Source organism: Malaya genurostris, chromosome 2 (genome assembly GCF_030247185.1).
Source record: "Malaya genurostris strain Urasoe2022 chromosome 2, Malgen_1.1, whole genome shotgun sequence".
Classification (NCBI taxonomy): domain Eukaryota; kingdom Metazoa; phylum Arthropoda; class Insecta; order Diptera; family Culicidae; genus Malaya; species Malaya genurostris.
This window is the reverse complement of record NC_080571.1, coordinates 63,689,516-63,702,137: the sequence shown is the minus strand read 5'-3', so window position 1 is coordinate 63,702,137 and position 12,622 is coordinate 63,689,516. Positions and strand designations below refer to the sequence as shown.

Sequence of the window (12,622 nt, the reverse complement as noted above, 5' to 3'; positions counted from 1 at the left end):
AAATCGAACGAAAAAATCATCAATGTAGTGCAAATCTAGAATAATGTGATTCGCCTTGGGCACTTTTTGCTGTGCGAAATTCGCACCAAACGAGCGCAAATAAAGCTAGCATTTCACTGCATCGCGTTCGAGGGATATGTTCGAAAAGTGTATAATGTCGTAGAGAGTTCCACAATTTGGCTTTTCTGAAAACCACAAATGAATTTTGATAGTTTCTTTCACACAAATATTAAGATTTATGGAATATCGAAATATACACAGAAAGAAATTATGAATTTTATAGGTGACATAATTCTACAAACGATACAATTCATAACTACTTAACTTCTCAAATGACCCAATATTCCATTCGTACAGAAATTTACTGGCTCCGAGTGTAATTTGCACTAGGCTGGCAAGTGAGACTGTATGAATTTATATGCACGATTTACCAGCCAAGTAGATATGTGCTTCTGCGGCTCAGTCGACTAACTGGTGTGCTTTGTGATCCAATGTTTTTCGGTTCAAGTCGCGTTGTTACTATCGATCTTTTGATTTTTATTCCATTCGTTTTAAGGCCGTGTAATTTTCAAATTACACAATTTTACATGTTCTTGAATATAAATTTGTGTGAAATATGACGCTCCATTTATGTGCATCGTATGAGATGTAAAATCACAAGAATTTTTCGAACTGTGTATGAGCAATAGTATGATTTGTGTTAGGATTATATTTATGTAATGATTTCTTCTAGGTCAAGGCTTAAACTTACAAGTGACGAATTTCGCGCTAAATCGTATTCAGAGCTGGCAATGCCCTCTCAGATTTGCATATTTTGTTTTTCCTAAAATGATCTAGGCTGTCTATTAAAAAGGGCTTAATTTTGTTTTACCCATTTTTTTCAAAAGACTGTAGTCGGAAAATGACAAATCCAACAATAAAGTGGTGATTTTTACAGAATTAGTTTTTGACCAAAAACACGGAAAAAAACTTAATCGACTCTTACACTGAAAAAAAGTTGTTCACTTTTCAAGAAAATTTTTGTTTTGAAAAAATCTTTTCTTTGTCCAAACTGATTTTGTTTTTCTGTGTAATTTTACCGAAGCCTATCCCAATGAAAGTCATAGCCGTCTCAGAATTCAATGAAACTCAGTTTGTGAGAAGATATATTCTAATATAACTAATATCTATCATCTTATAGCTGATATCTATTATCCTATAGCTAATATCTAATATCAAATAACTAAGTATATTTTTACTAATCAAGAATTCCATTGAAAAGAGTTGATGTCACTAAACTAATATTGCATATATTTATTTATTTTTATATATTACATTCGTCTTAAAGCTATATTCATGCATGCTATTTTTCATTATTTCTATACAAGGGAAATATTTTTGGTTCATCTTCTGAATTAGATCTTTTCGCCTTTACTTTGCCATCAGGAATTGGGACAAAACTGTGGAATTTCTGAGTGTCAGACATTGTTTTAGCTTACAGTTCTTCGGATATTTTGTTGTACTGTTCAGTGCATATGTGCAGACCAAAAATATTTGAACTTTACAGGTAACTTAATCCCTCATACGAAGTAATTCATAAAGACCTAATTTGTCAAATGACGGACAATTTCATTTGTAATGACTTAATGACAGATGAGCATTAATAGCTCGACTAGAACCTTATATGCGAAATTGGATTTAATTTGAGTAACATTGTTTTTGGCACAATGTCGGACGCCCGTTTCCAAGTGAAAAGTACGATACGGCTATTTGCAAGAATTTGGATTAAACGTGGTTTCATTGCAGTTCACAACCGTGAGTGGGATGAATAATTGCTTTTCGTGTGAATTTTTCTGGTGTAGCGTTTTCGAGCGTTGCCTTCCACAACATACTTCCGTGTTCAGGACATATAACCCCTAAAGCACTCATATGAAATTTTTTATTCGCCTGAAGTTTCGTTCGTGACCAATGGTCCTTCGCATGGACTTCAGGTCTGCTCACCGGCTCAAGTTGAACTGCTATCCACTGTCGAGTCAAAGGTACTTTGATCCCGAAAAAAAATTATTTTCTAACAAACTCCCTCAATAGTAAGCAACTCGACGATTCTAATTATGTCACATAAGCTATTAGAAATAGTTTCGCGAAAAAAAATACGAACGCTTCTTGGCTCGAGTCAATTCAGTCCCTGTCCATTGACTTCCAGGATATTTCAACATATTTTGCTCTCTGTTACCCCGAGGCAATGATACCAGTGCTGCACATAATCGGCACGAAGCCAGTTCGGCGCAACAAGTGGTGCGCCAAACATTGAAAAATCGATGGTAATATTTTTTTCCAGCGAGCCTAACGTTTCCAAGAATCCTACCGGAACACATTTCCGATGACTTCCCATTAATAATTCTATCAAACTGCTCGTTTGGGTTCTATTTATATGCTGTTGAAATAGTACCTTTCCGTGTAGTAGAATTAACGTTTTTCAGAATCAACGTAAATTTTCCGCGGGGTAATGGAAAGGATCAAAGCATTATTGAGCAAAATATAACATTTTTCGTTACAAAAATCATTCATTAGTTCTGAACCATCAACGAATTCGACGAATTCGACGAAGTCGAATTTAACGGCGTAAATTCATGCACAGTAATGAAACCAGCTTTATCGGAAGTATCACAATGTAACAAAGTTCTGATTGCTGTCGATTTTCGTGCTGCAAATTTCAACGCCCGTCAATACCGTCATCATCATCATCATCGTTACGATCCTTAGAAGCCTCATCCTTCAATCCGATATGTAGCGAACCTTCAACCAGACGGAAACGAGTTTTATTTTCGAGGTCGATCGATCCGAAAACTTTTTTGTTTTGTTTTCGTCCGTTCGATACTGGGTCGGCTTAGAGGACTAAAGTTTACAGTACAACTGTTCCAAGGGAGAAAAAACCGACACCCATCAGGGGCCGAACGCTTCTAGTCATATTTACAGTTAACAGCAACTCTTACCTTCGAGATCTTCGAGTCCAAACACTAAACTAATCCTACGGGAATCTGCCCGAATCGAAGTAGCAATGTTGAGAAAACACCACACAAAATTCGAGTTCTATATTTTTTCCTCCCCCAGTAATTGATTGTAATTGGTTTGTTGGTTTTTACCCCGATCAAAACATCACTTCCGCGGGTTCAATTTATCTCGTTCTGAAGCGATAAAAAAAACTAATCACTGCTAAACCGCGCGGTGGGATCACCGGAATTCCTTCACGTCATTCCAAATCACTCTTCACTTTAGATACTCGAATTTTCCGACTCCGGCTGTCGATCACCGGCAAATTTCCGTTCGGTTTCCACGTGCTGCTGCTGCTACTGCTACCAATAGCAGGCAAGCCCGAAATGGATTTTTCCTCCGGACACCACGCTTGCTCCGATTGCTCTCGATGCGGATAGTTCACTTATTGCCGTTTCACACTTTCAAAGTCCCTTGGTTTGGCTGGCGTAATTCGCTGGCACAGGAAAAAAAATATCGTAAACGTATTTCAACGAACCGATCGAACGGGTCCACACACACGTTGTACGTCACGTCCGAATGGCAGCCTCTCCAGTGGCACCGAATTTCATTCACTTCTAGTCGGGTCGCGCGGTGATCCTAGACTACCTCCCAGAACTGAACAGCGAGAGGTCAGAACCCCCCTCGTAGGAACAGCACAAGAACGCACGCCAGAACGCACTCCAGTCTGCAGTCGGGAAAAAAGAGTGAGAGAGTGAGAGCGAAAGCGCGGTACGATTCTCTTGCATCGGTTTTTATCCTGTCCTGCCAGTGTGTTTCTTCGCTCGTTCGGTGGTCGGTGCATCACATTTTTATGCTCATTCCTCATCCTTTCCTTTCGGCTGGTTCGGCATCGGTTACTTATGCTCCTGCGGGTACGGCGGAAGAAATTACATACTTTTCTTGTACACATCAGAGAGAGAGAGAAAGAGAGAGAGTTAAATGCAGTGAGAGAAATGCTGCGAATGCAAACAGGAGAAGGCTCACCAGTCGAATCCAATCCGTGTTAGGCGGACTTGACTGTCGAATAGATGGAAGCCGTCATCGTCAGACGGGAGACTGTATGGAGTTTGAACATTCTTCACAGATCGTAAATCTAAATGAGGCTTGATCTTTTGATGTTTGGTGTGAGAGCATGTGCAAGTGTGTGTGTGTGTGCGTTGTTTGTAGATTTATTCCATTTGTTTTGTCACTATTCAATAGGACTCGACCAAAATGTTTTGTCTGTGTGTGCGTGGGTGGTAATGTTTACGTTTTTTTTCTGCTCAGATGAAGGATTTGACCTCTTACTAGCGTTTCTGTACCTCCAGGTACGGAAACGAGTGCCGAGCCATGCTGAGGAATTACATCCTTCCGCAGTGCACGATTATTGAATGGCTGTTGTATACGTTATGTGTTCGAAATCAATTACAAACATTACAGAATCGACAAATTGTAATCAATCGAAAAACGTTCGTTTATTATCATGCCGATCGTTTTTTTGTTGTTGTTGTTGTTGTGTTGAATATTTAATTAATGTAGCTTAATTGATGATTAAATCATTTCCATTTTTCAGTCACTCAGCCAATTCCACGAACTGAAGGTAATGGAAACTCTTGTTCGGTTTGATTGTGTTTGTAAAATGATAAATTATGAACGTTGTTATGATCGTAGCTCGGGAAAAAAAAAATACACTGGAATCAGGCCTTATATTGTTATCAATACATTTTGCGACTGCAATTCGTATCAGTACCAGCATTAATTCACATTACCGGTTGCTCGTAGCGTTCTCGATTATAGCACAATTTCGAAGGGATTATATTGCACATTGTTCGTTCACCCAGTAAACTCGCTTTTCATTTAGTAGGTCATTGCTATTGCTTTCGGAGTAATTTTTTTTACTGTTTCAATCCTTTTCTCTATTAGCACATTAGTAATTTAAAACCAGAACAAGCTCGTCAATTAGTGTTTGCAAATTATGAAATTTACAGAATTATACAAAAATAAACCTCGTGATTTGATAAAGAATGTGCAAATCCACCTATGATAAAAGTTTATTTAGTAAAAAAGTACTTTATATTTTGTTATCTTATTTACACAATTTATAAGGTCAACGCAACGTACTTCGTAACTTTATATTACTTGATTTAGGCTTCCCAAAAAAAAATATGTACGTGTATTTTAGTTTGGTGAATGTGTGTGTGTGTGTGTAACAAAAATATGCCACACACTGCACCGATTTTCGCAATCTACGATTCAAATGAAAGGTCTTGAAGTCTAGAAATTTGTGGAACAAATCTGTGTTTTCCAAAAGCTTCGGTGTCAGTTTTTGTTTTCTTTACCGTGAACCGTAAGTTTTATTAAGGACCACAAGAACATTCACTTGAATCAAAGTTTGTAACAATCGGTGAGTAGTGTAGTAGTGAGTAAGTAATTTGAAATTTTTTTCAGAACCGGATGTCGGATTACGATAAAATGCAGAGATTTGCTATGAGACCTTAGGACATGTCATTTGAATATCAGTTAGCGAAGATCGGTTAAACAATCTCCAAGAAAAGTAAGTGCACTTATTTTCATATAGTTTTGCACATTTTTCCCGATAACTGCGGAACCGAAAATCAGCTCTAGATAAAATTCAGAAGCATTGTATGAGATTATTACAAGACTTTTCATTTGAATCTAAGGCGCATAGGCCCAAGAGTTCTGGTTTGATTGACTTGCAAATTTGACAAAATATTCTAGAAATGTTTTACTATAACAAAATACAAAGAAAAAATTGACGTTTTTCTCGAAAGCACGTTTTAAAAGTCCGTTTCCATCGTCATTTAAAACCTACCCATCTTTCAAAGTATGAACGGTGAGTTGATAACATAAGGAGTGTATCGAAAATAAGCTATCCACACACATTTGTGTTGTTCGCATGTATTTGTGATGGTTTTTTATGCTCAGATTACAGCAGCACAGTGCTTTCGTTTGTTTACTTGTTTGTGCGGATGAAATTCTGCGTTTTCAAAATGTCTCGTATTGAAAAGGAAGTGAAAATTAAGGTTCTGTAAGTTCTGGCTAAGTAAAAAAGGTATTACTATGCGAAAATTGGCGAAGCGCTTTGGAATTCATCATGCCAGTGTTAAAACCATTATTAATAAGTTTGAGGAGCACTATTCTTTGGATGAGCTACCAGGAAGAGGCAGAAAACCGGGTTCTTACAAACCGAAACGAGACCAGACAGTGGTCCTCTAATCATGAAGAACAAATCAATGTCAATACGTGATTTGACCAAAAAAGCAGGAACGAGTGTCGGAATGATCCAGCGTATCAAGAGGTAAAATCACCTGAAGACCTACAAGAAGCAGGAAATCTCGAAACAAAGTGTAGAACAGAAAAAAGTGAGCAGCAACAAGGGCTCGAAAATTGTATTCGCGTCTTCAGCAGTGTCCGGATGCATTCGTTTTGATGGACGATGAGACTTATGTAAAGGAGGACTCAAAAACCCTTTCAGGTCCACAATACTTCACTGGCGTCGTTGGGGAGGATGTTAGCGATGCGGACAGGTCGATTCAAGTGGATAAATTCGGTCGAAAGGTACTGGTATGGCAAGGAATATGTTCCTGTGGTTTGAAATCAAGTATTTTTTACATTACCGGAACTATAAATGCAGAAATCTATCGATCTGAGTATCTCCAGAAGAGATTGCTGCCCTTATATAAGAAGCATAGTACATCTCCACAGTTTTGGCCGGATTTAGCGTCGGCTCACTATGCCCAAACCACTCTCAACTGGCTTGCGGAAAAGGGTATAAATTTCGTTGAGAAAAATATCAATCCACCAAATTGCCCTCAGCTTCGACCCATCGAACGTTTCTGGGCAATAGTGAAGAGGGTCTTCAAGAAAACTGGTAAGACAGCTGGGAACAGGCAGCAGTTCAAAAAAATTTGGGCTCAAGCGTTCAAAACATGCGATGCAACACTTGTTCGGAACTTGATGAAGCAAAGTCCTGGCATTCCTACATTCCTTTTGTGGAATTTGGCCTTTCTGTTTCAACAGACTTCGCAGCCGATTGTTAGTGTACAGAATCATTGCATCCCGATCAACAAGGTCGAACAAAATTGTATCTGGGGTTGTTTCGTTTTTTCTATCTAAATTAGTCATAATCTTGGCCTCGTTAATAGTTAAAATAACAAAAATTATAACTCAATTTAACCTAGGTGATAACAAAATTGTTACAAACCTTGATATGAAAATATCAATATTATATCTAAATTTGTTACAAATTTAGTACGACTTTTCAGCATTTTTTGGAGGGAAAGGCTTAATCGTGCAAATCTAAAAATAGATTTCGCGAAGTAAGATGAAATTGCATACCTTTAGGCGATTTGATTTGCGATAAAAAAAACATGAACAGTTAAAGCGACTGGTTTCGAGCCGGGAAGTTTTGAGTTGCCAACATACGCTACGAATGCATCGACGCATGAGAACCAACTGAGGTTTGGAGGATATATTAGAATCATATAATAACTAGTGTAAGTCCATATTGCTACAAAAATAATCTATCGCTCTCCACCTCTTTCGTCGTTTCCTTCCAATCGGTACAGGAATGACAAAGGGGCTATTTTAGAACTATGAGTGAGTTTTTTTTGGTACTGAAGAATAGTTGTTAATGAACGGAAATGATTAAATCCAGTGAAACAAAACTACCTTATAGAATCTGAGGACATTAACTAATGAATGATAGTTTTTCAGTTTCTTCTTCTTTGTACCCTCTTGCCGACTTTCAATTCGAATCAGTTCGCTCGTTCAATTTAAGTAGTGAATTGTCTGTACGTGTATGTATGTCGATTGGCGGGTATATTCGATTAAAATGTGCACCTAATTTTCTCGGAGATGGCTTTCGTTTGAAAGACAGTGAAAAATCAGAAGAAGTGTGTATAATATCGATTCAAATAGCAAGTTTTAACGATTGATGATCAACCATTTGCCTATTAGTCACATTAGTTTGCGATATTCGCAGACAGAAGCCCCGCAAGTATTGTTCAAAATCCATCAAAATTGAACTTTTATTCCGGTTTGATTGTTTGATATCTACCTAGATTAACTCATAGAAAAATGATTCAAATGGAAAGTCTCATAATGCGGGTCGGTCGCTTTAAACTATACATTGTAAATTTCGAATTCCAGCTGATGGTTCTGGATTGGAAGTAATCACAATACTACAAAATGCGACTATCATAAATTTATCAGATATGGATAGATTGAACTTTTCAAATCGAAGGTATTATGGTGCAATAAATCGTTTTTGTCTGATTCATGAATTTAAAAATGTTCATGCAATGATATAGATAACAACGGACAAAATTCGATATCTGCAATTCGTAGATCTTGTTAATTGACGACCTAACCAACTCATTTCGATTTTACTGATTTTTGATCCAAAAATTGCGAAAGTGATTCGATATTACTTTAGTTTGCGTTAGGCCATGATGATATCATCAGCGCCATTAGTGAACATTTTTCAATGTAATATTAATAAAGTTTTTTATTCAGAACTACGTAAAAAATCATCAGATCAACATAGTATAAAGTGCAGCAAGATCTAAAGATAAATCGATACGAATTTTTTTAAAGATTTTTTTCTCTATTTCCAGTACATCCGGGGTCCGGTAAAACTAAAGTCGCTATTTTCAATCTGCAACTAGAAGACCTATAAATCGAAAAAGTATTGAGCTGAGTTTAGATTTCGGTGTTTAGCCCAGTTCAAATTTTATTAATTTTACTCCAAGCTTGTGAAAATCATCTCTTAAGAAACATTGTGGATTCAATGAACTGAGTCGAATGCTATATCACTATTTCCAATATTTATTAGTCGAGTTTTAAAGCTTTTGCCTTACCTTTCTTTGTTCATAAGAGAAAAAGCGCAAAATCATCTTGAAAAATATTTATTTTCAATTTAAAATTAATATTTGAATACAAACTTTACACAATTTAAGTAGGAATTACTTACTTACGTTCTCAAATTTAAAATTTAGGCTGTCATTTCAAAATCAAATATCAAATTATTGTTTTCAAAAGCATCTTCAGGTATGTGAAATTGGAAAAAATGTTTGTTACTGCTCTTTATTGAAGCATAGCATTTTTCGGGTTGAAAGTCAAAAACCTGATCGACAAAAGTGTTTGAACTCTTTTTTTTTCAATTCTCTATTATAGTTTTACCTGAAATGGAACGGCCCTTAATATAATATCTGGACTTGCTAAAATCTTAATAAAATCTGAATGTTTGCTTCTGATTTGAAATTATGTTTATAACATAATGAGATGTAAATATTAAGATCACATATAATTTTGATAGAATCCTGTTATGCTCTGTTGATCGGGATGGCTAGTACTATGGATCCTACTGACACTAAGAATCCTTTCAGGTCGGGGCTTGAACATACGACAACTGGCTTGTAAGACCAGCACCCTATGCATTGAATCGCCAACCCGAGACGGAACTTGATGAAGAGCGTTCGATAAAAATTTCGAAATTTCGTGAAGCAATAACATGAATTTCATCTGGTTTTCATTATGTTCAAGTTTAACCTCTTACAATAAAGAATCAATTTTTAGTTTGAATAAATTATCGTTTTTTATCATAATTTGAAAGAAAAATTTGTGGACAGCTTATTTTCGTGTTGGGACAAAATTTCATCCAAATTCATTTTAATTTTGAATGAAATTTTGTCCCAATATAGGCGATTATGTTATCAACTTCAGGTTTTTAAATTTTTAAAAATATTTTTTTCAGGGTAATAGTCGATAAAGAATTTTATTAACAATTTTATTCGATAACTTGATTTTTTGACATTTTTATTCGAAAGACTTGACTAAGCAGGAATCAGAACAAATTGGCTCAAATGGCACGTTCCCTTTGATATTTGGAGATTTGTGCCTTGCCTAAAATTTGTTTATAGCATCATTTTCCCGATATATAAGAGGGAAGGATTGAAAGGAAATGGTAAGGGTTGGACTAGGAGGTTGGGAGAAATTGAAGACACAAAAACACAAAAAAGCAGAAGTAAATTTTGCACCCCTAAAGGATGCTGAACAATCTACTGGGGATCACATTTAGTGGAAGCAGAAGTAAATTCTGAACCTCTACGAGGTCCCGAACAGTCTGCTATAAAATCTTTTTAGGTTTGTTACTATGTGCGTTCTTTCTGATGAACGATGCACAGTTTATAAATCCTCCAACCCCCGAGAGGATTTAGAGATTTTACAACAGTGACACCATTCTGCACGCCCGGAAGGATGCAGAACGATTCGCAGTATGTACGAGCAGAAGTAAATTCGGTAGCCCATAAAGGATGCCAAACAATCTGCTAAACCCTATTTAAGGTGAATACAGAAAGGATTCATTCACTCCAGGAAGAACGATTAACCTTTCTGACTATAGCTCCTTACCACGTTGGATGGGAAACGAGAGAATATCCTTTAAATTTAGCTCCGCATACACAGACTCAACCATGTATGGAGAACCAAAAACCCGGATACGTAGTTGCGTCAATGCGGGACAGTTACATATCAGATGATATGAAGTACCGCAATCGCATTCACACAAATCACACGAATAATACTCAGCAAGTTGAATAGTAGCCATGTGATAATTGAGTTTGCAATGTCCAGTCATAGCTCTGACCAGAATACTGCTTGGAAAAATGCAGTAGACACTTTGACATTTTTAGATTTAAATCTGGTAAAAATGATTTTGTCTGAGCGCAAGTTTGCAAGCTGCGCCAGTAGCTGGCATGTTTGAATGCAGCCCAAGAACGAATCTTGTGCTTGGTTGAAAGTGGTAAAGCTGGTTCAGGACCAACGAAATCATTCGTTGCACCAGCTCTAGCCAACTCATCAGCCCATTCATTTCCAGTAATATCAGAATGGCCGGGTACCCATAAGAAGTAAACAGCATTTGAAATGCTAAGGTCTTCAATTTGAGTTCGAGATGCGATCACTAGATGTCGGAACAAAAAGAAATTTGTTTACCACAGATTCTCTGCTGAAGTGCCGATTGTATTCCACACAGAATCGCGTAGATTTCTATTTCGATCACAGTACAGTATTTACCAAATGAATGAGACTGCTCTAGCCTCATTTCACGACAGTAGACATCAGCACTAGCACGACCATTCAACAGAGAACCGTCCGTATAACAAACTATGTGTTTATCAAGTTGTCGTTCCAAACAACCAGACATTATTCGAAAACATGATCTTTTGACATTTTTATTCAAAAGACTTGTCTCATACAACTCTTTTTTTAGGAATGGTTATTGTTTAACTATAATCATTTGAGAAAAGTTGGCAAGCGACATATTTACACTCATTGCTGTTAGATCAATTTATGAACGTAACAAGTTTTACCTATGATCAAAAACGAACCGGAATTTTCATTTTAAAATTCCCGCGCTTGTCCAATCGGTAAGCTTTTATTCTCTCAACGTTGGCAAACCTTTTATACACATTCTGTCAAATTTTGATGCATATCGTACGATTAGTTTTTGTTTGGCGTCTATACAAAGAAGTTGAAAAATTTTCGTGTGGCGATTTTTATAATGGATGAAAATTTATAACAACGTGCGTGCAAATTTTATGTTGCAAATGAATTTAAGTGTTCCGAAACGTTGAAAATGTTAGAAAAGGCCTTTGGTGAATCGTGTCTAGGAAAAACACAGGCATACGAGTGGTATAAACGCTTCAAAGGTGGTCGTACAAGCTTGGATCATGATGAGATCCCTGGCCGCCCAACAACATCTGTTACTGAAGAAAACATTGAATCGGCGAAGCAAATCGTGTTGCAAAATCGTTCTGTACCGATTAGAGAGATTGCCGCGTTGTTGGGCAACTCTAATGGATCAGCCGAACACATTTTAACTGATGTTTTGGGTTTGAAACGCGTCGCTTCTCGGCTGGTGCCAAAAAAGCTGAATTTCATTCAAAAACAGCGTCGTGTTGTTGAGACCAAAGAGATGATTTCCAACGCAGATAGTGACCCCACATTCATCGAATGCATCATAACTGGTGATGAGGTGTGGATCTACGAATATGACGTCGAAACCGCACAACAATCGACCGAATGGCGCTTCGAAGGCGAGCCGTTGTTCTAAATTTTCATCCATTATAAAAATCGCCACACGAAAAATTTTCAACTTCTTTGTATAGACGCCAAACAAAAACTAATCTTACGATATGCGTCAAAATTTGACAGAATGTGTATAAAAGTGTTGCCAACGTTGAGAGAATAAATGTTTACCGATTGGACAAGCGCGGGAATTTTAAAATGAAAATTCCGGTTCTTTTTTTTATCATAAGGTAAGTTTTCAAAGGTTCACTTTAGTTTTTTTTTTAATTTTAAATAAGAGATTATTCTATAAGAATAAGTGAACAGGAGCTCGTTATTGATGAATGATAATTTTCTATTCTTTTCAAAATATATGTTAGAAGTGAAACTCTATAAGTGAATATATTAGTTCATTAATTCAATTAACTCTGGTTTGAATTTTAATATCCATTCACCACCGAGAGCGTAAAAATGCGACCGTTTAGAAATATGCTGTTAATTAATATAAGACTACAATTCGCAAAATCGTCCATAAGAAAAT

The 12,622-nt window shown here is 36.8% G+C and overlaps 1 protein-coding gene across 4 annotated transcripts in view; it reads right to left on the bottom strand.

The window, feature by feature from the left end:
- Positions 1 to 12,622, bottom strand: part of LOC131432289 (connectin) — a 489,804-nt gene that overhangs the window by 123,230 nt on the left and 353,952 nt on the right. For 2 of the 4 annotated variants that reach the window (XM_058598483.1, XM_058598481.1), the window contains exon 1: positions 2,973 to 3,629. The exons of the other annotated variants lie outside the window; for them this stretch is intronic. The gene's annotated coding sequence lies outside the window, so the exon portion shown is untranslated. Of the gene's footprint in view, positions 1 to 2,972; positions 3,630 to 12,622 lie in introns of those variants that run through there. 4 annotated transcript variants of the gene reach the window in all.